Source organism: Miscanthus floridulus, chromosome 8, assembly GCF_019320115.1.
Source record: "Miscanthus floridulus cultivar M001 chromosome 8, ASM1932011v1, whole genome shotgun sequence".
Classification (NCBI taxonomy): domain Eukaryota; kingdom Viridiplantae; phylum Streptophyta; class Magnoliopsida; order Poales; family Poaceae; genus Miscanthus; species Miscanthus floridulus.
The window spans coordinates 41,596,954-41,622,644 of NC_089587.1; the positions used below are offsets into that span (position 1 = coordinate 41,596,954).

Consider the following 25,691-nt stretch of genomic DNA (forward strand, 5'->3'; position numbering starts at 1 on the left):
CATCCATTTGATACACTTGACCTCTTGTAAGTGAGGGATGCATTCTTCATTTGATGATCACTTAAAGTTGAGGATCACTTGTGGAACCATTTGTTGGATTTTTCAATAAGAACCATTTCTTGAATATTTTCTATCTTCATGAGTACCACTTATAGGATATCACTTGTGAGTTGATCTAGTCATCATTTGTAGATTCTTGATGAAATACTTGAGTCTAGATACCATTTGAAACGAACAAATTAGATATCCATTTGCATTGTTGTCTTGTGCTTGTACTCTTATCACTATCATGAGCTTCTATGATTGACTTGAACAAAATTGATTTGCCTAAGCTTCCAAGTCCGGTTTGAACCAATGACAAGCTTCTTCACACCTCTTGTAAGGGTTATCTTGCCAATGTTGTACTTGTCACTTGTTACCAATCCATATTAAATCAAGTACTTGGGTTCACTAGCTCATGAACAAATTCATGTACTAACAACTAGATCAAGTAATCATTCAAACAATAGTGGTAGGCTATGAATTTAAGCATTTCATTTGTCATGCATGATCCTATGAAGCATGTACTATATGCACTAACCGCATACTAGTAAGGGATGAAATGATCATGCACATTACAATGATACCTTTGCTATGTTGGAGTAGAGGATAGTCACATAGATTCCAATTCATTTCTCCAATAGCAATGTGAAGTCTAATTATAAGCTTGGTGAAGACCAATAGATACCATTTTGAATTCTACTCTTCACCCATATGAAATGAATACCACTTATGATCAAGTGCACTTTCTTGTTGTGGTTGGCTTGCTTCATCTTTTGATCTTTGCTTGCATGAGAGCATCAATTTGAGAATACCACTTGAAATATCATGACTAGCTCTCTTTTGGGTGTTGCTTGCTTTTCTTGATCAACCCTTTTGATTGCTTCAACTAAGCATCTCAAATGTTCCTCGGATCACCACTTCCATGTTAGCCTTCCAAGTACCACACTTAGTTCACCTACACATAGGCGGCAAGCCCCTACACTAGGGAGAAGTGACCTTTCTCCAAGAATCATTCTTGATACTCACTTGAAATGACTTGATTGATTGATCCAAGTGATGGACTTAACTTGATGAATAACCTTGATTCCTTCTTTAAGTCCTTTTCTTTCTACCAAATGATTTCCAATAGTCACTAGAACTTAAACTTCATCTTCAACTTGAGTTTTGATCTTGATCTTCACCTTGAGTACCAAAAGTGTGCAAAATACACTTCACAATCAAATGACCTTGTACTCATATCTTGTCATGCTTCTAGATCATCTCAAAACTAAATTTAGGTACCTCAAACACTTGTAAACATGTTTCCAACATGAGGACCTTTCAATCAAATTGACTCTAGATCAATCCAACATTTGTCACTTTTCTGACAGATTTTGTACCCTTCAAAGGAATGAGCATATTTTCCAAAGTACAAATCCAAATACCACGAAATTTGGTGGAGATGTTCTTTACTAAGTTATATAGCAGCTGTAAAAATTTGAGCTTCATTTGACTTCTAGATTTCTATCAAATTTCAATTCTTCCACCACTGCTACATGCTGAAAACTGATGCACTATAGCTGACAAGAACCACTCCAAAATCGAAGCATTTCTTATCCAATTTACATGAAATTTCTGCAGCATCTTATACCATAAGTCTAGAGCATGTACACCAATTTTTATGCCAATCCAATAAGTTTTGATTTCTCAAACATGGCTAAGATCACAGCTCACTCAGATTTTCAATATAGGACAGATTTCAATCACTTGAGCTATACTTCATCAAATATGAATCAAACTTGAAATTAACTCATTTGAATACTTTCATAAGACATATATCCATTCAAACCACTTACTAAAAGTCATCTCATGAATTTATCCAACACAAATAAATCCAAACTTGATTACTAATCATTTATCCATTCAAACATCTTATAGCAAGCAACTTCGCATATTTATCCAATTCAATCAACTTATATGCACCCAAATGAAATGATCAACAAGAGATATTCCTTTGTTAACTCATGATCATCTATTTAGCAAGCTTCAACTCAAATATTTGCAAGCCATCAAATAATCCAATAAATCACCACAACTTGAATATGACACTTGTATGTTGTAGCACTTGGACTTCACTCAATTTTCACTTAGCATTGGGTTGGATATGCACTAAGCTTCAATGCTTGATTCAACATATGATGATTAATATGAGATCAATTGAATCAAGTCTCCAATGCCAATGGTACCTACAATCAATCATCCACTTTTTGATGGTACCCAAACAAGTTTGGGTCCTCTCAAGTTAGGAACAACATACTTAGGCATAGCCTTAGTATGAATAGCAGGATGTTTTGCAATTGCAACCAATGAGGTACCATTGCCATCCTTCCTAAGCATAGAATCATCATCAATTGAAATAGGCTTAGGAGTGTTACCTAGGGGACATGAATATGCCATGTGTCCCCTTTCCCGGCATGAGTAGCACTTTCTCTTTGATTGAGCCTTCTCATCCTTGCTCATGTGGTGCTTCTCATTGCCTTGCCTCTCATGAATTGCTTGAGCCTTCTTCTCAAGCTTGGTAGACACTTAGAGGCAAAGTGTCCCATTCTTCCACACTTGAAGCACTTGATGTGAGCATAATCTTTCTTCTCATCTTCATTCTTGCTCATCATCTTGGCATCTTGAGTTTGCATTGGATGCCTTGCCTTTCCACCCCTTCTTGTTTTCTTCTTCTTTAACATCAAATCACCACCATCTTTATGGTTGATCTTGATTTGCTCTTGGGGTGCCTTCTCTTGCTCAACTTGTGGCTTTGGTTGAGGCTTCACTTGTTGCTTCACCAATTGCTTGGTTGGGCACATTGAGGTAAGATGACCCCAAGTGCGGCACTTGAAGCACCTCACATGTCTTAGCCTCTCTTCTTCTTTCTTCAACTTGAGCTTTTCTTCATTGGGAAAACCATTTGCAAGATGTCCCACTTCATGGCACTTGAAGCACATGAAATGAGAGAGCTTCTCTTGTTCTTGCTTCTTCATTTCTCTTTCATATCTTCTCTTGCCCCATCTTTTGCCCTTGATCTTTCTCTTGTTGAAGCCAATGCCACTTGTGTCATTGCGGCTTTCTTGATGATTGACTTTACTAGTCTTGAAGCCGACTCCACTCTTATCACCAAAGTTTCTTTGAGTCTTCAACATATGCTGAAAGGTGACTTGAGAGTTGTAGCACCTCTCTAACTTGTTGCTCAATTTCTTCACTTCATTTTTGAGCTCATTGTTCTCCTTCAAAAGGTTAGTCTCACAAGACATAGAAGTAGAACAAGCATCTATATGTGAAGAGCATGGCATATCTAATAAGTCATCATAAGAGGTGGATACATGATTCTTGCCTACATCACAAGGGTTAGCAATATTTTGCAATTTATCATTTGATCCATGTGATGAGCTCTGATTATTTTTAAGTTTCTTTGTAAACATTTTAATGAGAGAAGCATGTTTTTCTAATAAATCATCATGAGATGCAAGTAGTGTCTCATGATTCAATTTTAGCTCATCATGTGAAGATTTATAAGCATCAAGTAATTTCTTATGTCCTTCACAAGAGTTCTTTAGAAATGAGTTTTCATTTTCTAATTTCAATGTTTTAGCTTTCTCATTTTCTAAAGACATGGTCATGCTAGCAAGTCTACTAACAAGCTCATCATATGAATCAACATGATCAACCACATTATCATTTGTTACCTTAGTGTCACCTTGTGACATGAAGCAATGTGGTGATGTAGTTGGAGAGCTTGTAATAGCATCTTCATCATGGCTTGAGCATGAACCATCATCACCATCAAGTGTGCATGGGGTAGCATCATCACTTGCAACACTTGTGGCATCATTATCAACCTTGTCAAGTGAACTTGTAGTGAATCGATCATCATCATCATCACTTGACCATGAGGTGGAGCAATCTTCCACAATCACCAAATTGTGGTTATGCTCAACACACTCATGTGCCTCCTCCTTGGGCTCATCATCATCATCATCGGAGACCGTCCCATATTTCTCATTGAGATAACTCCAAATCTCATGGGCAGTCTTCATGTCCATGATCTCTCCAAATATGAAATCATGCAAAGATCTATACATGATGTTAGTAGCATGGATGTCGAGATCTAGGCATTTATCTTGTGCTTGAGTTAGATTATCTTCATCCAACACATGAGAAAAGCCTACATCTACCATCCACCACATTTGAGGGCAAATAAACTTAAAATTGCATATCATCCAATTTTTCCATCGTGTAAAGTGTGTGCCATTAAAAATGTATGGACAATCATCTAGCCCATTAGACGCCATCCTCTCGGGTCGGTGAAGACCACAAATGAGAGACCTAGCTCTGATACCAATTGAAAGGGTCAAGATGGCGACTAGAGGGGGGTGAATAGAACTTTTTAAAATTAATCGCGTCGGCTAACCGAAACAAATGCGGAATTAGAACTATCGGTCTAGCCAAGACTACACGCCTCTATCTATATTCTCTAGCACCTTGCAAAGATACTAAGTAAGCAACAAAGGTGCTAGGCTAGCTAGAGCTCTCCTAACCAATTCTAGGAGCAAGGTCACACAAACCTATGCCACTAGTACTTTTAAGCAACAAGGGACCTCCTACACATGCTAGTGAGCAAAAGCACAAAGCCACCAAATCTCACTAGCAATGCTCAATAACAAGGCAACCAATGTCAAATTAGAGAGCGCAATTATTTAGCTACACAGACTAAGCAATGTGACTAACAAGGTTACGCAAACCAAATTAGCCATGCAAGGGAGCTACTTCTATGCTACACAAGCAAGAAGGTAACTAGTAAGCTACACAAGCTAACTAATTACAAGAGCAACTACACAAGCTTAATATGTATAAAAGTAATTGCAAGCTTGTGTAATGGGGATGCAAACCAACGGGAAGAATAAGGTTGACACGATGATTTTTCTCCCGAGGTTCATGTGTTTGCCAACACGCTAGTCCCTGTTGTGTCGACCGCTCACTTAGTGGTTCGGCGGCTAATTAGCATCACCCGCTAAGCCCGCACATCGGGCGCCGTAAGAACCTACCCCGAAAGTGAGGGTAGCTCAATGACACGCTCAACTAGAGTTGCTCTTCGCGGCTCCCGCGGGGCGAGCACAATGCCCCTCACAAAGCACTTCTCCGGAGCGCCGCACAAGCTTCTTGCGGGCTTCGACGGAGACCACCACCAAGCCATCTAGGAGGTGGCAACCTCCAAGAGTAACAAGCACCACCGGCTTGCAACTCGATCACCTAGTGCCACTCGATGCAACCTCACGATGCAATCGCACTAGAATCGCTCACTCACACAATCGGATGATCACTATCAAGTATGTGTGAGATGGAGGGCTCCTAAGCACTCTCAAGCATGGACACAAAGTCCTCTAAGGTGCTTAGCTCTAGCCATGGCCGAAGGCCACTTCAATTTATAGCCCCAAGGGCTAAACTAGCCGTTACCCCTTCACTGGGCAACCGTCGGGTCGACCGGACGCTCCGGTCGTGTTGACCGGACGCTGGACCTCAGCGTCCGGTCGCCCGATGACAGCCACGTGTCACCTGCGTTCAACGGCATTCTTCTGATCTCAACGGTCATCTTTAGACCGGACGCAGCAGCTTCAACTGACCAGACGCTAGACCCTCAGTGTCCGGTCGTTTACAGTAAGGTACCGACCCCGACCGGACACGTCCAGTCAGACGTGATCGAACGCAGCCCCAGCGTCCGGTCACTCTCCAACGACACTACTTCGTCCGACAACAGGACCGGAGACTGCCTCTAGTGTCCGGTCACTTTTAGAGCCTCAGCGTCCGGTCACTGCGTGACCAGAGTCCGGTCCACTCTGTGGAACCTTTCTCATCTCCGTTTCTTCACCGAGTTGATCCACATCAACTCCAACTTCATCTCCTTTGTAAATGTGCCACCACCACCAAGTGTACACCACCATGTGTATATATGTTAGCATTTTCACAACCATTTTTCAAAGGGTTAGCCACTCAACTTACCACGCCACTCAATCCTAGCGAATATGCAAATTTAGATCACTCGAGTGGCACTAGATGACCGATATGCAAACAAGTTTGCCCCTCTTGATAGTACGGCCATCTATCCTAGACTCGGTCATCAACTTCTCTACACACCTATGACCGGTGAAATGAAATGCCCTACGTTATACCTTTGCCTTGCGCATTCCATTCCATTTCCTCCAATGTTGATGCAACACATGCACCAACACGATAAAAAATGATATGATCCACTTCATATCATCACGTGATTATATTGGTTCATCGATCTTGACTTCACTTGCTTTTCACCGTTGCCTTCGTCCATCGGCGCCAAGTCTTGCTCAAGCTTCACCGCCACGCGGTCCATCACTCCAAAGCCTTCGACTTGCCCTTCACGCTTGTAACCGGTCCATCAAGCCAAGTCTTGTCTTGATCTTCTCCACCTTGATCACATGACTCAATGTCATGTCTCATGTGCATTTAAGCTCCTTCATCATCACATGTGTGAGCTTTGCAACATCTCCAAGCCATTTTCACTTTTATGGCATATGTTGCTCACACACATGTACCTGTGGACTAATCACCTGTGTATCTCACATAAACACAATTAGTCCACCTAGGTTGTCACTCAATTACCAAAACCACACAAGGACCTTTCAATAGTAATTAAATAATTGAATAACTCAAACAAATTGTATGGCCAATCAGAAAAGCACAATACGTGAGACATTATATAATTCAAAAGCTCATAACACCAAGTCTTGAACACTTAGATAATACACGCTAAAAACCACAGCCAAGAGCAGGCTAGCAAGTCACAACTCACAATCACACTTGAGACATTAATCATTTCCCAATTTTCTACTAAAAACTGAAATACTAATGCACAAATTTAGTAAAATCTGCAAAACAATTAGCTAGCTAATTGAATAACCATAAATCTGGTAAGATGATGGTGATGGTGAACTGCATGCACTGCACAGAAGTTGGAATCAAACGTTTATCACCAACTAAACAAATCCAGAATGGCAAAATAACCTTCACTAAAAATTGTACTATATGCAAGGTATCCTGATAACAAATAATTAAATATATGTTGATGGGAAGACCTACCTACCTTCCAAAAAAGCATGTGGACCATAAAAAACTTGGTTATTTGCACCGGAACACATGTGTGACTAGGAAAAAAACAATTATTATATGCAAATCTAAGTTAAAGTTTTCTCGTCACAGATAATATGTAGATGCAAAAACTTCTTATCGTCCAACATGACAGGAGCAAACAATAAATAATTAAATTATTTGCACACTACCCTAATTGAAATCTTGTCATGTGTGAACAGAAAAATTAGGGAACCATGCATCGAAACCTAATGTGTGCACAGAAAAAGCACTATATGCAATCTGGATTTTGAGTTCTGGAGTTTAGGAGCATAATCCATGTGAAGAGCACCAGCTAAGCTGTGCATGTGGGGAGAAGTAGCAGAAGGCAGGAGCACCAGCTAAGTTCATGGGACGTGCGGTTGTAAATAATACTCCCTCCGTTCCTTAATATAAGCCATATAGATTTTTAAAGAAAATTCCAAAATATAGGTACGTATCAGCTCCTACGCTGATTAATTTGGAAATCTTCTCATCGTACATAGCACATGCACCAACCAATCACTTAGATTTAGGAAGCAATCTAATTGGGAGAGAGAAAATAGCCCGATTTTCCTTTTTTCTCGGTCCCACATCCTTCCTCAGGCCGTGCGTTAATATTGGTGCTAAAAACTATATGGCTTATATTAAGGAACGGAGGGAGTAGTAATTTATATAGAACAAATTTGTCTGCGATTTATGCATGAGCTGAGTTGTAGGAACACTTGCATGCAATAAATATCTACTATAGAATTGATATTTCTAGTTTTCCACAACATTCTCCTGAATAAAATCTTAAAATACATTGATCTGCACATACTAGACTACCGCAGAATGATCAGAGAAATTGGAATTTCAGGGGTTACTAAATAAGAAAATTTATCAAATGAAACGAAATTCAGAGCGATGAATAATCATCCTTGGCTACAAGAGCCAAACCCTCCCTCCTATCACTGTCATAACACACACAATTATTGGTTGTGGATACTCACAATCAAAACATCAGCATCGGTATATTTAGAGGGTTTGAAGGTGGCTTCAGCTATGGTGCCACCTAATAATAAGAGTCAAAACCAAATTATCCACCAGTCATGGTTCATTAAACAAAATAAAGGAATAAAGTCAGTGTCATAAACCCATGTATGAGACAGCAAGGTTAAAATAAAATACAGATGCACCTATAATAATCACACAGAGTGGTGAGCCTGGAATAGACTTACCAAGACAGAGCGTGTCAAGCATGCATACCTGCATTTGCAAAACAAAATTGAACTTCATTTCAGATTGCAACAAATATATTTCTCATAATAGCTATGTTTCATACATCACTTCATGCCATAATATTTAAGATGGATTTAACCATACATTTCTAACGGCATTTAAGATGGTTTTTTCTCACAATATGCGATCAGTTTCCAATACATTGGTAATGCTAATCCAAACTACAGGACCACCGAGGTATTAGTTAGCAGGAAGCTACAGACACTATTATGAAAGGGGCATTTCACTCAAAAGTGATTTTTTTACAACAGTCAAAAGTGAATTGATGCTTAGCTACGGTCGCTACTACCTGAGATAAGAGCAAAGCTACTGATGTGCTGCTGTCCACCTGCTTTTGCACAAGAACTGAGCTGTTGCTGGAAATCAATAAACAAAGGACCTCCCATGGTGCTCTTCTGAACTGTTGAAAACTACAAGCAAAGAGAAGGTAGGACGGATAACTCAAATTATTTCTATATAGTTTTATTTCTGACTTAAGCACTAGTGATCACTCAGCTAAACAAAAAAAAAACAAATAACAAATAACTCAAATTGGCGGTTGTGCATATTCTAGCATGATTTTCTTTTTGGACATCTAACCAATCAAACAGCATGATGACTAGCTTCCATGATGAGTGAGGCTAGAGGCTAGGTTTTCCCAAACATGGCAACAGACCACTAAAAATACGCTATTAATGTGCTAATGTAATCCTGCTTTAACCACTGCATGAGCATAGCAGCTATTGTTCGCAGAATCATATATCTCAGACCTGCCAATAGTTCTGGAGTGCATTACTGTTCAACCCTTCTGTATCTATAATCTCTCTTGATTACCTCATATGCTGAGGTTTAGATAAAAAACAATATGTGGACGGATTGTTTATAGCAAGTGTTGGTAGCCAAATCATATCTCGATGGGATTGTTGACTTACTATGCTAGAATGCTAGATTGTGAAACAGACATCCCTTGGTATTTTTAAACAAGAATTTAGGTTAGTATAAAAGTTCTCCCAACACTTAATTGCTTTAGAAAATATGGTTCAGATATATTTTAATTGCATCAGTCTGAATAGTAAATATATTTAGTCACAACTTTGATGGTTAATCTTTTCTTAGTTATCATTTTGGATTTTGTTACCGGTAAGAAAAGAGATCAAGCGCACTATATATAGAATATATCTAAATAGTATATCGGCGTCCCTCTAGTAATTAGCCATTTCTAAATTTTTTTTGTTTCACCAATAAATTAACTATTTAGATGTGATGATTTTAGGAATGATGTACATGCTATGCTTACTACAATTCAACGAACTTCAAATTATTTTGTTCGAAGTTGCACATGCTATGCTTACAACAATTCAACGAACTTCAAATTAGAGAGAAAAATGGGACAAAAATAGTCCATGAACATGAGCTTTATACTGTGATTTTTTTATACAATCCTAGTAGCAGCAGCAATGCTCACTTGAAACAAGAGCAATGGAGGGGGAAGAATGGAAGCGGAGAGTAAGGATTAAGGAAGGAGCAGTGACTGGTCGCATACCATCCGAGGCTCGGGAGCGAGCGGGAGGAGGAGCATCTGGAAGACGAGGCGGATTTGAGGGAGTGGAAGGCGGCGCAGCAGGCGATGCTGCCGCGGTTCTCGGTGACCGCCTGACCGGCAGCCAGGCGTCGCGTAGGTCGAGGCACGTGAGGTCGCCTACATCCTCCAGGTACCACTCCCGCTCAGATCTCGCTGCTTCTGCCCGCAGGAAGATGAGCGGCTCCCAGGGGCGCTCCACCATCGCCTGCTGCTCGACGGAGAAGGGACGGCGGTGGGGAGGTGGAGGGGAGTGAACCTCGCCCACCGGGAGGGGGCGGAGATCACACGCCAGTAGGGTTAGGGCGGCGGCGGCGGGGCTGGGGTGAGGTGCGGGCGGGCGGTGCCGGCGGAGGGAGGGAAGGAGGAGACCGGACTGGAGGCAGGGCGCGGCGGCGAGGGCGGTGGTGAGGCACGGCGCCGGTGGGTGCGGGGTGGAGCCGGCAGTAGTGCGAGCGGACGGGGTATGAAAATTGGAACCGCGAAAAATCGTTAGTGGGGTGGGGGGAGTAGCTGCTGCGCTCGACCTCGTTGGTGGGCTGGGCCCGAACGGCGGGTCAGGCCTGTTTGATTGCCGCTAGGTACTGAATAGTTATTCGGTACCTATAGTAATACTTTGAAGGAATTTATCAATGTATCATCATCCGGGAAAAAATCATTCAGGCATGAAGGTGTTCTTATAGCTCTTGGACTTCTTTTGTCCAAATGCTTAGAATCATTGTCCCAGAGACAGTGGTATTTTCGCATGCGGAGAGTGGGAATCCAAGTGAGGTCGCTCCTGCCAGCTGCTATTTACCGAAAGCAACAAAAGTCAGCATGCTTTGCCAACATAAAGCATTCTTCTGCGGAGATAACGAACTATCTCATAGTGGATGCCTACAGGGTTGGCGACTTTCCATTTTGGTTTCATCGGACATGGACTACAGGCCTCCAACTTTGCATTGCCTTCACAGTACTATACAAGACGGTTGGTCCTGCAGCAATAGCATCTATATTTGTTATAGTTCTGAATGTTTTAATGAATGGCCCTCTTGTGAAGTATCAGCAAAACTGCCATAATAAACTCATGCAAGCTCAAGATCTCAGGTTGAAAGCTATATCTGAGTCTCTTGTGAACATGAAAATGTTGAAGCTTTATGCATGGGAGCTCCATTTCAAGGGTGTTATAGAACATCTTCGGGAGCTGGAGCTGAAATGGTTGTCAGCATTCCAGATGGGAAATGCATATACTAGTGTTCTTTTCTGGGCGTCTCCTCCACTTGTTTCAGCTGCAACATTCACAGCATGCTACTTCTTAGGTGTTCCACTTGATCCCAGCAATGTATTTACCTTTGTAGCTGCACAGCGTCTTGTTCAGGATCCTATCAATCATATTCCAAATGTTATTGGATCTGTAATTCAAGCAAGGGCTGCTTTCTGTCGGATAAGTGAATTTATTGGTGCACCTGAGGTACAGAAGGATCAAGTTTTGATGGAGTATTGTACACCTAATCATTATACCATAGTAATCAAATCTGGCTGTTTCTCATGGGACATCTCTGGAAATTCAAATCTGAGGAGTATTAATTTGGAGGTGAAACAAGGAACGAAAGTAGCAATCTGTGGTGAGGTTGGCTCGGGAAAATCAACTCTTATAGCATCTATTCTGGGTGAGGTCCCAAGGACTGAAGGAATGGTATATTAATTGCTCCTCTATGTTTTTCTTTGCATTTAACATTGTCATTTCTACATATTGTTCTATAACCTCCTCCTCAACCATAAACCCAATATCAATATATCATATTGTTACATGAATATCTTTCTGTTTTGTTTACAAAATTTCTTTGCTCTATTGGAGTAATATAAAGTGCTATCATTTTTAGTTCTTCTTTCTTTCATTGGTTGGATTCTAAATTGCTTCAGATTTCTAGGCTGTAACAGTGTAGATGTCTATGCGACACTTAGTAAAATTATTGTATAATTCAATTCCATCTTTTCATACAATTGACTAGCACTGCCATCAACTCCTTTTCCTCCATGTGGAATGTAGGGGCAGGTGATGGAATTTGAGAAAAGGTCGAACTTGTCTGTGCTCTGTACGTCCAATAGTTTTTCATGACATAGTTATTATTACAAAAATAATGTATTTTTATTTTGCACAGGTATAGATCCATATATGGATGCCTACCTTTCTTACTAAAACATTGTGGCATCTTAAGTTTTTTTTTCTCGAACACGCAGGAGAACTGCGTATCATTGTATTAATAGAAGAAAAAAGAGTCATACATAGACCCAAACCCCACACACACCCCTTGCCATTACACAGACACTAGATCACCAGTTAAGACAGACCAAAAAGACGACCCTACATCAGTCGTTTAGGCTGAACCTCCAGCAGTGAGCATGGAAAGTCCCTTGGCTCCTGCCATGCTCCACCAATGCGCCTCCTCCCTAGCCAAAGCCAGAGCCAAGTTAACATTTGGGGTTGCCCCATTAAAGACACAATCATTTCTATGCCGCCAGATACTCCAGGCTCCTAGAATGACTAGAGAGTTCAATCCTAACCTAAAGTCTCCACTAGCAGCACTGTCAACTTTTCTCCACCAATTATCAAAGGATTGGTCGGAAGGCTGAGGAGCAAGTGCTGCGAAACCAAAGCGAGATAGGAGGGAGAACCAGAAGTCTCTTGAGAAAACGCAGCCCACAAGAAGATGGTGAATGTCCTCCTCCTCTTGATCACATAGAAGGCACTGATCTGGGTGAGGGAGCCCCCTCTTTGCCAATCTGTCCGCTGTCCAGCATCTATTATGAGCGACAAGCCACATGAAAAATTTGCATTTGGGTGGAGCCCAAGATTTCCATACTCTTTCATAAGGTTCAAAGGCGACTGCACCCTGAAAGAGCGTATCGTAGGCGCTCTTTGCTGTATATTTTCCTGAAGCAGATAGCCTCCAGATGTGCTTATCAGGAACTTCCTCATTTAGCTCCACAGCATTCAGAATATCTGAGAGGTGAAGATACTGGAACAAGGCAGTAGAACCGATCTCACCCTGTATGTCCTCTATCCATTTTTCCCCCGTTAGAGCTTCCGCCACAGTACATGTACTTGACCTTCTTTTAGGAACCAATGCATATATTAGAGGTGCGATGTCCTGGAGACTTTTGCCACTTATCCATTTGTCCTTCCAAAAGAGTGTATTAGATCCATTTCCAACTTCAGTTATTACAGCCACGGAGATGAGGCCAGCTACCTCTGTACTGACTTGGATAGGTAGATTTGCCCACGGTTTGTTGGGCTCACTCCGCTTGAGCCACGGCCATCGCGCTTTTAAAGCAATACTCAAAGCCTTTAGATCAGCAATCCCAAGGCCACCAAGTTCGCGTGAGCGGCAAACTCTAGGCCAGGCAATGAGACAGTGACCACCCTTTGCCTCTTTTCGACCTCTCCACAAGAAGGCCCTTCTGATCTTGTCAATTGCTTTGAGAGCCCAAGGTGGGAGATCTGTTGCCATGGCCACATAAATCAAGATTCCTGTGAGAACATACTGCACTTGAATAACTCTGCCCGCTCTGGTCAACAAATCAGCCTTCCACCCAGGAAGCTGATCTGCAATTTTGTCGATGATGGGTTGGACCTGCTGCTTAGTCAGCTTCTTGATGGTCAGTGGCAGCCCCAAATATTTGCAAGGGAAATCCAGCATCTCACAGGGCAACAAATTCTGAATAAGGTCCAAATTTTCCTCAGCACAATGGATTGGTAGCACATTACTTTTTTGAACATTGGTCCTAAGGCCAGAAGCATCACCAAATAAATCCAGTAGCTGTAAGGACAAGTTGATATCTGCTGCGTTAGGCTGAAGGAAGATGGCTACATCATCAGCATATAGGGAGATTCTATGCTGGATAGGCCTCCTTGATAAAGGTTGTAGCAGCCCCACTTCAGCAACCCTTGTGAACATCAGATTTAATACATCCATAACAAGAATAAAGAGCATAGGGGATAGCGGATCTCCCTGTCTTAGACCCCTTCTGTGCAGAATACCTTCTCCTAGGATGCCATTCAAGAGGACTTGGGTTGATGAAGATGATAGGAGGCCACAGATCATGTCACACCAGCGATTGTCGAAGCCCAATTTTCTAAGCACCTCCAAAAGAAAGGCCCAAGACACAGAGTCGAAAGCTTTGGTAATGTCAAGCTTCAGGAGGATTCTAGGCTGCTTGTGAGAGTGTAAGAATTTAACTGTCTGCTGGACCATCATGAAATTATCTTGAATGAACCTCTTTTTAATGAAAGCACTTTGGTTAGAGGACACCAACTCATCTAGCCGATCAGCGAGCCTATTAGCCAAGATTTTGGTCACAAGTTTGGCAAAACTGTGAACCAAGCTAATTGGCCTATAGTCCTTGACTTGAACAGCATTGGTCTTTTTTGGAATCAGAGTGATGTATGCAGAATTCAGTTTTTTGAGATTTCTAAAATTTCCGGTCCAAAGAAAATGAAGTGCTGCCATGACGTCATTCTTGATAACTGCCCAATAACTTTTATAAAACCTGCCAGTGAACCCATCTGGTCCAGGAGCCTTATCAGGCGGCATCCCCTTTATGGTGTTCCACACTTCTTCTTCTGAGAGAGGCGAATCCAAAGTTTCAAGATCAAAGCCAGGGCTGCCAAGGGTGTCCAAGTTGATAGTTCTCCCTCTATCGTACTCAGTACCAATGAGACTATCATAAAAATCTAGAATAGCAGCTGCCTTATCCTCATGCTTTGTGAAAACCTGATCTCCAACATGCAATTTGGGGATGAAATTCTTCTTTTTTCTATACCTTGCATAATGATGAAAAAGCCTTGTGTTGGCATCCCCATCCTTTAGCCAATTCATCCTGGACCTGAGTCTTGATATTGTTCTCAGCAGAGAAGAAAGCGCCAGTGAATGCTTCTTGAGATTATTGCGTAGCCATAACTCATTAGGCTGAAGTGGTCTGCTTTCTTGAGCAATATCAAGTTGGTGGATGATCTCTTTTGCCATGAGCAATTGGGACTTGAAGTGACCAAATTTCTTCTGACTCCAGCTTTGTAACCTCTTGGCTGTTGCCTTGAGTTTCAGAGCGAGGGTATCAAGTGGGCAGGTACTAGGCTGTACAGTGTTCCAAGCATCCTTCACTACTTCTTGGAAACCATCCAGAGAAGGCCAGAAGGCTTCGAAATGAAATCTTTTCTTGCAGCTAATAAAATCCTTCATCCCAAGAATCAGGGGACAATGATCTGAACCAATTGAAGCATCACACTGCAAGAGACATCCTGGAAACTGATCTTCCCAGTCCAGTGAACAAAACATTCTGTCCAACCGAACAAGAGTAGGGGAAGCGTTAGTGAAGGAGCTGGTCCATGTATATTTACGACCATGAAGAGGAATTTCAGAGACCCCCACATCATTTATCCATCTTCTGAACCTTCCCATCATTGCTCTATTGAGGTAGGAATTGTTCTTGTCCTCCTCCTTATAAATAAGATTGAAGTCCCCGACTACCAGCCATGGCCCAGAACACTTAACTCTGACATCCCTCAATTCTTGAAGAAATTGGATCTTGTCATGATCAAGTTGGGGACCATAAACACAGGTCAACCACCACGCACTACCATCAGACGGGCAGAACTAGACCGAGACACTGTAAGCATCCACCCTGGTAGCTCCAATAGTGCCCAGCTGGAGTCGCCAAGCCACCAGAATTCCACCACTGGCCCCATCCGAAGGAAGGTAAATAAAATTATTATCAAAATCACTTCCTAACATGGACAGGACCATACGCCTGGAAACCGTACTCATTTTAGTTTCCTGCAGGCAAACGACATCAATCTTGGAGGAATCCACCATGACTCGAACAGCATCCTGTCTTGCTATTGAGTTCAATCCTCGTACATTCCAATTTAGGATGTGTGCTGGATCCACAATGATACTGGAGAGCAAAAGCGACCAGGAGGGCCAATCAGACAAGACACTCAACCAAGTTAGCAGCAGACACCGCCTCAGGGAGTGCCCAACCGAAAAGAGCAGCCAGGGCCTTAGTGTGTGAAGTTGGCATGGGCTGCTTAAAACATTGCACATATTCATCCAGTGCTTGCTGGCTAATTTGTGCCCTTTCATCGTCTACATTCAAGTCCAGAGCACGCATGACTTGTTTCTTCAGGTGAGAGGGGCATTCCTCCGATGTAGACGTGGGGAAGCCCGCAAGTCGACAACTCCGTCGGGGCTCCTTGCTAGGTGGCTCCAGCTTCTTCTTCCTCCGTTTCTCCACATGGGGAATTGGCAAGATAGCCCCAGGAAATTTTGACAGAGCCATGACGAACTCCGTTGCCGGGCTGGGAGGCGCACTAGGGGGAGCTTCGGCAGCTGCTACAGAATGTGCCGCCCTCTCTTTTCTTTGGGGTGGCGACACGAGTAGACCTGCAAGGTCTGCTGAGAAGCTGCAGCCACCGGTCGGGCCACAGGTGGACGCAGCGAGGGGGTGGAGTTCAAGGCGGTAGGAGCAGCAGTGGCGGGGAGTGGCGAGATCGAGGAGGAAGTAGCAGCAGAGGTGGGGCACGGCAGCTTCGATGGAGAGGGAGCGGAAGGAGAGGACTCGGCCGGCGCGGAGGGAGCCGACTCGGCCAGCGGCACGAGGACGGCGAGAGTCTCAGCCGGAGAAGTGTTGGCGTCTGACACGGGGAAATCATGGGCCTCGACCAGCCCAACCAGAGAGGGGAGGGGAGAAGGCCCAGATGCCAACAACTCAGGCCCCGTGTGGAGATCAACAGCCATAGGCCCAACAGAATCGGCACCAGCAGCAGGATGCACCGAAGGCCCACAGGAGAGCTCCAGAAGGAGCTCAATCCGTGGCCTAGCGATGCAAGTGATGCAATTACTCTGCCCGACAACCAGATCTTCTTTGCCGTCCACTGCCGTATCCGCGTCGTCGCTCGCCATAACATCGCCAGCAGCACGTGAGCATGCCCCCTCGGTCAGCGATCCCCGAAGACCGGCATCAACGCCACATTCCGCAGGCACCATCATCTCGGTTCCAGAGTGGAAGCCAGACGCTGCCACATGCAGCAGCGAAAGCCCTGCTGGCACGGCCGCCTGACCAACAATGGCAGCCGCCCGGCCATCAATGCCGAACCCGGCCGTTGAGACATTGCTACGGAAGTTTGACGAAGGGTCCTGAGTCTTCGCATCCAGAACGCGTGGGCCCAGCCGAGTGTGCACCGAACTCCGGTCAGCCTGGCCAGAAGCCGAAGGTACACCGGACGCCGCCAACATAGCCGGAGAAGAAGATGAAGGCGGCGTGAGAAATCGCCGCCGGCGACGATGCTCCCGATCCGCATCAATAGGGGGAGGCGATGGAGGGCGATCATGACTCGATCCAGGCTGAACCAGGAGGCGGACAGCGATCTGAATCGGATAGAGCAACGTCCGTACCCCATGAACGCCCTCGATAGGAGGTTCCACGATCTCCAGCTTCAACTCGGAGGGAAAGAGGGCAGGATCAGGGCACCAAGCCTTCACCACGAACACGTCACGACTATTAGCATTGTTAGGATGCACCCCATCAATCCATATATGGATCCTCGGGTGAAATTTGTTCTAATAGATTAACTAACTTTTGTATGTAAAATTTATTCTAATGATTTAGTTTGTCTTGAGTACTGATTTATTTCTTTGAACACAATGGCAGATTAATGTTTGTGGAAAAATAGCATATGTTTCTCAGAATGCATGGATCCAATCAGGATCCGTGCAGGACAACATACTTTTCGGCACTGCCATGGACAAGACAAGATACAAAGAGACTCTTCAACGGTGTTCGTTGGTGTATGACCTTGAAAGCCTACCCTTTGGTGACCTTACTCAAATTGGGGAAAGAGGTGTAAATCTTAGTGGAGGACAGAAGCAGTGTATTCAATTAGCTCGTGCATTATATTATGATGCAGATATATATATCTTTTGGATGACCCTTTTAGCTCTGTTGATAGACATACTACTACAAGTCTTTTTAATGTATGGATGCTTAAAGGATTCTCAGTTTTGTTGCATAATTTTTTGCGTTATCTAAAGTTTATTTTCATTGCAGAAATATGTGATAGGAGCTTTATCGGAAAAGACTGTTCTGCTAGTAACCCATCAAGTGGAGTTTTTACATGCATTTGATTCTGTTCTTGTAAGTATTGATGCTAACCTTAGCAGTTTCAAGTTTGAAAGAAAAGCAGCCATCAGGCTGCCTGGATAGGGGTTGGACTATGCCCTCCGAATGCAATTTCCTGGAATATGTTTTCCTAGTACTCCTGAAGCAAGTTGGCTCATGTGAGATTTCCCATGGTCAATTCCATTGGATAAATAGGATTGCGCTTTCTTTCTGATCCAAGCCTTTTTTCTGATTGAATATTAAAGGGATATTAGTGTATTATAAGGTGATTAATGTGCAGTATAATGTATTAAGGGCTGTTCAATTGTATTAAGAAATTTTAAAGGTTTTATCATATTCACTTCCAGCACCTCATGCAAGCCATCTATCCACTCAACAAGATATGTTTTCATAGCATGTATCATCTCAACAAAACAACCATTTGTTGCATCTTCCCACTCTGGTTTGGCCTCATTCATTTTGGCCACACAGAGGTGCATCCAACCAACCAAACTAGCCTTACATCATGTGTACTCGACTTAAATTATAAGCTTGTTTTTTGTCTGAGCTAAAGTGTATACATAAATTTGTTAGTTTTCCCCTTCTAATTTCGAGCTAGACCCACTTGTAGCAACCTGCTTGCATTTTTACTCACTTGTCCAAGAGGATTAACTAAGAATTAGTCTGTTAGGATCCTTGAGCATCATACATTATTGTTTTGAACTTTAAACTCTCTCTCTCACACCCCCCCCCCCCCCCCCCCCCCCCCATCTCTCTCTTTCTCTCTTCCTGACAAAGAATTATCTGAATAGTTATCTCTCGTATGATCATTTTCCCAGGCAGTCTCTTCTGTGACTTCGAACTGATTTCTGATGTAAATGGTAGGAAAGAAATTTATACTCTAATGAAGTATCTGAATTGCATATAGTTATTTGTGCTATCTGCAAGATGTATTGGGGTTCCTTGGTGCATGAAATGTGATGTTATGGAACTCATATTATTCTGCTTAACAGTCAGTGGGATGTCTTTTTGCAGTTAATGTCCCATGGACAGATTACCCATGCTGCTTCGTACAAAGAACTGCTAGCAGCTTCCAAAGAGTTTCAGGAGCTTGTGAATGCACATAAAGGCACTACTGACCTTCCAAATGTCCACACTATAGCTTATAATGGAGGTAAGAGGCAATTTATAAGGGATTCTCGTGCAGTTCATGATATGGGAAAAGAATGTGTTAAGCCATCAGGATTTAATCAACTAATTGGGAAAGAAGAGAGAGAGATTGGTGATACTGGTCTGAGACCTTATTTAATGTATTTAGGCCAAAATAAGGGATACATATATGCTACTCTTGTTGCTGTTACTAACATTTTATTCACATCTGGGCAACTATCACAGAACTCATGGCTAGCTGCCAATGTTCAAAATCCCAGTGTAAGTACATTGAATCTGGTTCTGGTGTATATTGGCATTGGATTCGGTTCGATCACCTTCTTGCTTTTTAGAGCACTGTTAGCAGTTGATCTTAATATCCAGACATCAAGGTTTTTGTTTTCCCAACTACTTGGTGCTCTATTCCATGCACCCATGTCTTTCTATGATTCCACTCCACTTGGAAGGATCCTTAGCCGTGTAAGTGCTCACATTTTGTGAAAAATTATATATTGTTAATTCTGATATTGCAGTGATGATTCTCTGTTATACGGTGAGAAATATGTTCTTTGATGGAGGTATCTTCTGACTTGAGTATCATCGATCTTGATGTTCCATTTACTTTATCTTTTACTATTAGTGCTACGCTAAATGCATACATTAATTTGGGTGTTCTGTGCTGCTTCAGCTGGCAAATTTTGTTTGTTGCTGCACCCGTGATCTGTATGTCTGCACATTGCAAGTAAGCAGTCCCTGCTTGTAGAGAGACAGAGAGATAAGGAAAACACCATAGCCCAATGGGCTTGGGGTACAACATGTCCAAATACAAGGTATACAGGACTAGACTATCCATGTCTAATACCCGCTCGCAGTCGCAGCGGGAGGATCCCGGACGCAAAGACTGGACCTAAAGACAGTGAACAACTGTACAGGTAAGCCCTTGGTCATGATGTCCGCGAACTGATGTGTCGACGGGATATGGAGCACCCGAACCTGTCCCAAAGCAACCTGGTCGCGGACGAAGTGAATGTCGATCTCGATGTGCTTCGTGCGACGATGGTGGACAGGATTAGCGGTCATATAGACAGCGCTAACATTGTCAGAGTACACGACGGTCACAGAGGTAATGGGCGTGTGGAGCTCCTGGAGAAGCTGACGAAGCCAACAACACTCGGCCACGGCATGGGCAACCACGCGGTACTCAGCCTCAGCACTGGAGCGGGAGACGGTCGTCTGGCGCTTGGAGGACCAAGAGACTAGGTTGTCGCCGAGGAAAACGCAGTAGCCAGACGTAGAGCGCCTGGAGTCCGGACAGCCTGCCCAGTCCGCGTCGGAGTATGCGGTGAGGGAGTCAACCGGGCCGGAGACCGGTGGACAGAGTACCCTTCACGTAGTGTAAGATGCGCTTGATAAACGCAAGATGGGGCTCGTGGGGATCGTGCGTGAAGAGGCACACCTGCTGGACCGCGTAGGCAAGCTCGGGGCGGGTGAGCATCACGTACTGTAGAGCGCCGGTGAGACTCCAGTACTGTGACAAATCGGCGACCAGAGCGCCATCGGTGGCTGAGAGCTTGGCACGAGTGTCAACCGGTGTGGCTATAGGATGACACTCGGCCATGCCCGCCCGCTGTAGGAGATCCACAACGTACTGGCGCTGGGAGAGGAACAGTCCCTCCGACGAGCGCGTGACGGAGATGCCGAGGAAGTGGTGCAGGTCGCCGAGATCCGTCATGGCGAACTCGGAGTGAAGGCGCGCCAGGATGCGCTGCAAGAGCACAGTCGAGGACGCCGTAAGGATGATGTCGTCGACGTACATGAGCAGGTAAGCAGTGGCGTCCCCCTCTTGGAGTACAAAGAGGGACGTGTCAGAGACGTAAGCGACGAAGCCGAGCTGCCGAAGGTAGGCAGCGAAACGCTGGTACCAGGCCTGAGGAGCCTGTTTCAGACCATAGAGAGAGCGCTGCAGAAGACAAACATCGTCAGGGCGAGCGGGGTGGACGAAGCCTGGAGGCTGCTGGCAGTACACGGTCTCCTCTAGATGACCAAGAAGAAAAGCACTCTACATGTCCAGCTGATGAATCGGCCAGGAGCGCGAAGTAGCAAGGCTGAGGACGACTCGAATCATGGTCGGCTTGACGACGGAGCTGAACGTCTCGTCGTAGTCGATGTCGTGGCGTTGAGAGAACCCGCGAACCACCCATCGCTCCTTGTGGCAGGCAAGGGAACCGTTCGAGTGGAATTTGTGTTTGAAAATCCACTTGCCCATCACAATGTTGGCGCCAGGGGGACAAGAGACGAGGCGCCATGTCCCGTTGTCAATGAGCGCCTTGTACTCATCGGCCATGGCAGCACGCCACTTAGGGTCGGCCGAGGCACTCCGGTAATTCACCGATACCGGCGAGACGACGGAGTGGGTGGCGGAGAAGCCGTAGCGTTGTACTGGACGAAGAGTCCCAGTTTGGGACCGAGTGACCATCCGGGAGACCGCTGCAGCAGGCTACTCCCGCACGGCAGCGGGCTGCTCAGCTGCTGCAGCAGGCTGCACGCTGGCAGCGGGCTGCTCGGTCAGCGGTGGGGCAGCCGCTAGCATCACAGGGGCCCGAGGATGCCGACTGTACGTCAGGTGGAAGTCCCAGTCTGGTGGAGCAGGGGCGGCCGCTGGTGGAGGTGGTGCAGCTGCTGGTGGAATAGGGGCAGCTGCGACCACAGGCAGAACAGGGGCGGCTGCCACCACAGGCCCGCGAAGAAGGATCATGGAGTGGTCCTGCAGCTCCTAGAGGACCGCCTGTGTACGACGTAGTTGCCCAACGTCTGCATGCAACGGAGCTGCCACAAGAAGGCGTGTCGGCACAGTACCTGCAAGTAAGAAGTCCAGATCGCTCGGCGAGGACCTGGAAGTGTGAATCCCGAAAGGAAAACAGTTCTCGTCAAAGACAACATGGCGCGAGATGATGATGCGCCGGGTTGAGAGATCGAGACAGCGGTACCCCTTGTGTGAGGAGGGATAACCGAGAAAAACACAAGCTATCAAACAAGGGGCGAGCTTGTGGTGAGCCGTGGCAGTCAAGTTGGGATAGCAGAGACACTCGAAAACACGAAGGTGGGAGTATTCGGGTGGCTTGTTGTATATTAGAGCATATGGGATGGCATTGCGAATGGCGGAGGAGGGGCGCCGGTTCAGCAGGTATGTCGCTGTGGTGAGCACCTCGGCCCAGTAGGATGGAGGCATGTGCGCATGAAGAAGCATAGTGCGGCTGATATTGTTTAGAGTGCGAAGAATGCGTTCGGCCTTGCCATTTTGTGGGGAGGTGTACGGATATGAGAGACGTAAATGAATACCACAGGAGGAAAATAGTGTTTGGAGGGTATTGTTTACGAACTCAGTGCCGTTATCGGCCTGGACAGCTTTTATGACGAGGCTGAACTATGTGGAGACATAGTTGCAAAAATCAGTGTTGTGGGCTGCAACCTCAGATTTGCGAACGAGAGGAAAAGTCCAACAGTAGTGGGTAAAATCATCGAGCAAAACGAGGTAATACTGAGAACCCAAAATACTTGCAACGGGGGATGTCCACACGTCACAATGAACAAGTTCAAAAGGCATGGAGCTAAATGAACTAGAGTTGGAAAAAGGAAGCCGCACATGTTTGCCAAGCTAACACGAATGACATAGATTATGCTCTACTTTATTACAACTGATGGACGCACTATGACCAAGGATGTTGATGGTCGCGGAGCTGGGATGACCAAGACGGTGATGCCAGAGGTCGGTGGAGATGGCGATGCTGGCGTGAGGAGTGGGAGGTGCAGCGGGGATGGTGTAAAGGTCGCCAGCACTATTGCAGCGAAGCATCACGTGCCGGGTCGGGATATCCTTGACAGAAAAACCAAGAGCGTCAAATTCGATAGAACAATTGTTGTCCCTAGGGAACCGACGAACAGAGAGCAGGTTGTGCACTAGGTTGGGGACAACTAAACCATCATGAAGCGGAAAATTTGACACTGGTGTTTGAAGGATAGACTCGCCACGACATGAAATAGGAAGAGTTTGACCATTGCCAACGGTAATGAAGGAATCAGAAGAAGGATGGCGGGAGAGGAGTATACCATTTGAGGAGCTCATGTGGGAGGAGGCGCCTGAGTCAAACACCCAGGGATGCTGGTCCTGGATAGTGAGCTGGTTGAGGGCGGCGATGAGGCCAGCCTGGCTCCACATACGATACCATGTAGAGAGACAGAGAGATAAGGAAAACACCTCACACCAACTAGGGGGTGACCTTTCATATATATAGCCCAATGGGCCGGGGGTACAACATGTCCAAATACAACGTATACAGGACTAGACTATACATGTCTAATACTGCTTTTAATGGCATAATCTTCCTAGGAAGCATTTGAAAAAGAAGACATCTTATGCACAAATTAATTGTCCTGCTGAAACATTGTACTGCAGAGATACTACTTAGTATCTTCGAAGGAATTGATGAGGATTAATGGCACAGCTAAATCTCTTGTTGCCAATCACCTTGGAGAAACAATTTCAGGAGCAGTTACAATCAGAGCCTTTAATCAAGAAGATTGCTTTTTTGCTAAAATGTTGGAGCTTATTGACAATAATGCAAGCCCATCTTTCCATTGTTTTGCTGCAACTGAATGGTTGACTCAACGCTTGGAGACAATGGGTGCTGCAATTCTTTCATCATCTGCTTTTGTTATTACCCTTCTTCCCCTGGGGACTTTTAGCTCTGGTAAGACACTGCAAACTGTTCTATATAATGCAATAGTTTGTTTGCATTTTGCCTGAGTGCTAACATACTGGCATTTTCTGAGCCTCTTTGTGGTCTCCACATACAATATTATTCTGGTACACAAAAGAGCAAAACAAATACAATATAGGGCTTGTTGCAAAGAATTCTATGGAAGTTTATACCCTTAAAAACCTCTTTCTTACAATTTTGTTTGACATGAAAGAAGCTGCAACGATGCAAAGAGTCAGTATTAAAGTTTTACTGGTGTGGTTGCAGCAACAACATTCTTTTTGGTTTGTAGGATATAATACTTGATTAGGAACAAGTATTAAACAGTCCAGTCTCCACATAGGCTTGGAGGTCTACTATTTTCTTAATTCAAGGTTTTCCAATATCTCACTGTATAATGCTTGCACTTCTTCCAGTATTTTTATTACTTTTTTATAAGGATGGAACAAGAAACTAAGATTAGCACATACTTTGTTGATGTTTTGTTCTCTGCAGGTGTTGTCGGAATGGTGCTATCTTATGGTCTTTCACTTAACATGTTATTCCTTTTCTCTATACAAAACCAGTGTTCTCTTGCAAATCAAATAATCTCTGTCGAAAGGCTGAGCCAATAGATGCATATTGCAAGTGAAGCATCTGAGATTGTAGAAGATAAACAGATACCGGTTGATTGGCCTTCGGTGGGTAAGATAGAACTTCGTGATTTGGAGGCAAGTTGTGACAAATTAATTCATATTGCAGCATCCAGAGACTTACTGTCTTGTTCATTGCCCACAAAACCTAATAAGTGTTGATTTCTGCAGATCAAATATAATCAAGATGCTTCTCCAGTACTACACGGAATTACTTGCATAATTGAAGGTGGGGAAAAAATTGGGATAGTTGGTCGAACAGGAAGTGGAAAGACAACTCTGATAAATGCAATTTTTCGTCTTGTTGATCCTTGTGGAGGAAATATAATCATTGATGACCAAGACATCACAACAATGAGCCTACATGACTTACAATCTCGAATTGGTCTTATTCCTCAGGATCCTATTCTCTTTAATGGTTCAATAAGATATAATTTGGATCCCCAAGGACATTTCTCAGATGAACAAATCTTGGAAGTATGTGATTAAAACTTGATCCTCCCAGTTATCACGATTTAAGGCTCAATGTTTTTATAGATGACAAGGGTTTAGGAATGCAACTTGGTGGTCCTATTTAATACTATTTCAACTATAATTATATAATTGACATCCTGTACTGTAGCTTGCATTGTAGCATACCTTTTGTCAGCAAATACTTGAAACAGACTTTTGAAAGGAAACTACTGATATTTTCCTGGCATGGTAAATCATATTCACCTTGCAAGCCTTACCAGTGGAATGTTGTGCAACAAAATCTGTACAATAAGCCATAGTGTTCTTGATCTTTTGGAGCTCCATTTCTAGGATAAGTAGTAGTAGTTAGTGCCTATGTCATGGCATCTTATCTTTCACTTTAGCATCTTATCTCTACTTTAGTTGTTGCAAGTTTGTTATGTTAGCTGTAAAAGTAGACCTCTAGTTCTATATATGAACCAACAGAGCAGCTGTGATAACGCTACCTAAGTAACA

The 25,691-nt window shown here is 44.1% G+C and overlaps 1 pseudogene; it reads left to right on the forward strand.

Moving 5' to 3' along the window:
* Nucleotides 1–25,211, forward strand: part of LOC136468932 (ABC transporter C family member 10-like) — a 33,021-nt pseudogene extending 7,810 nt beyond the window's left edge.
* Nucleotides 25,212–25,691: the final 480 nt, after the last annotated feature.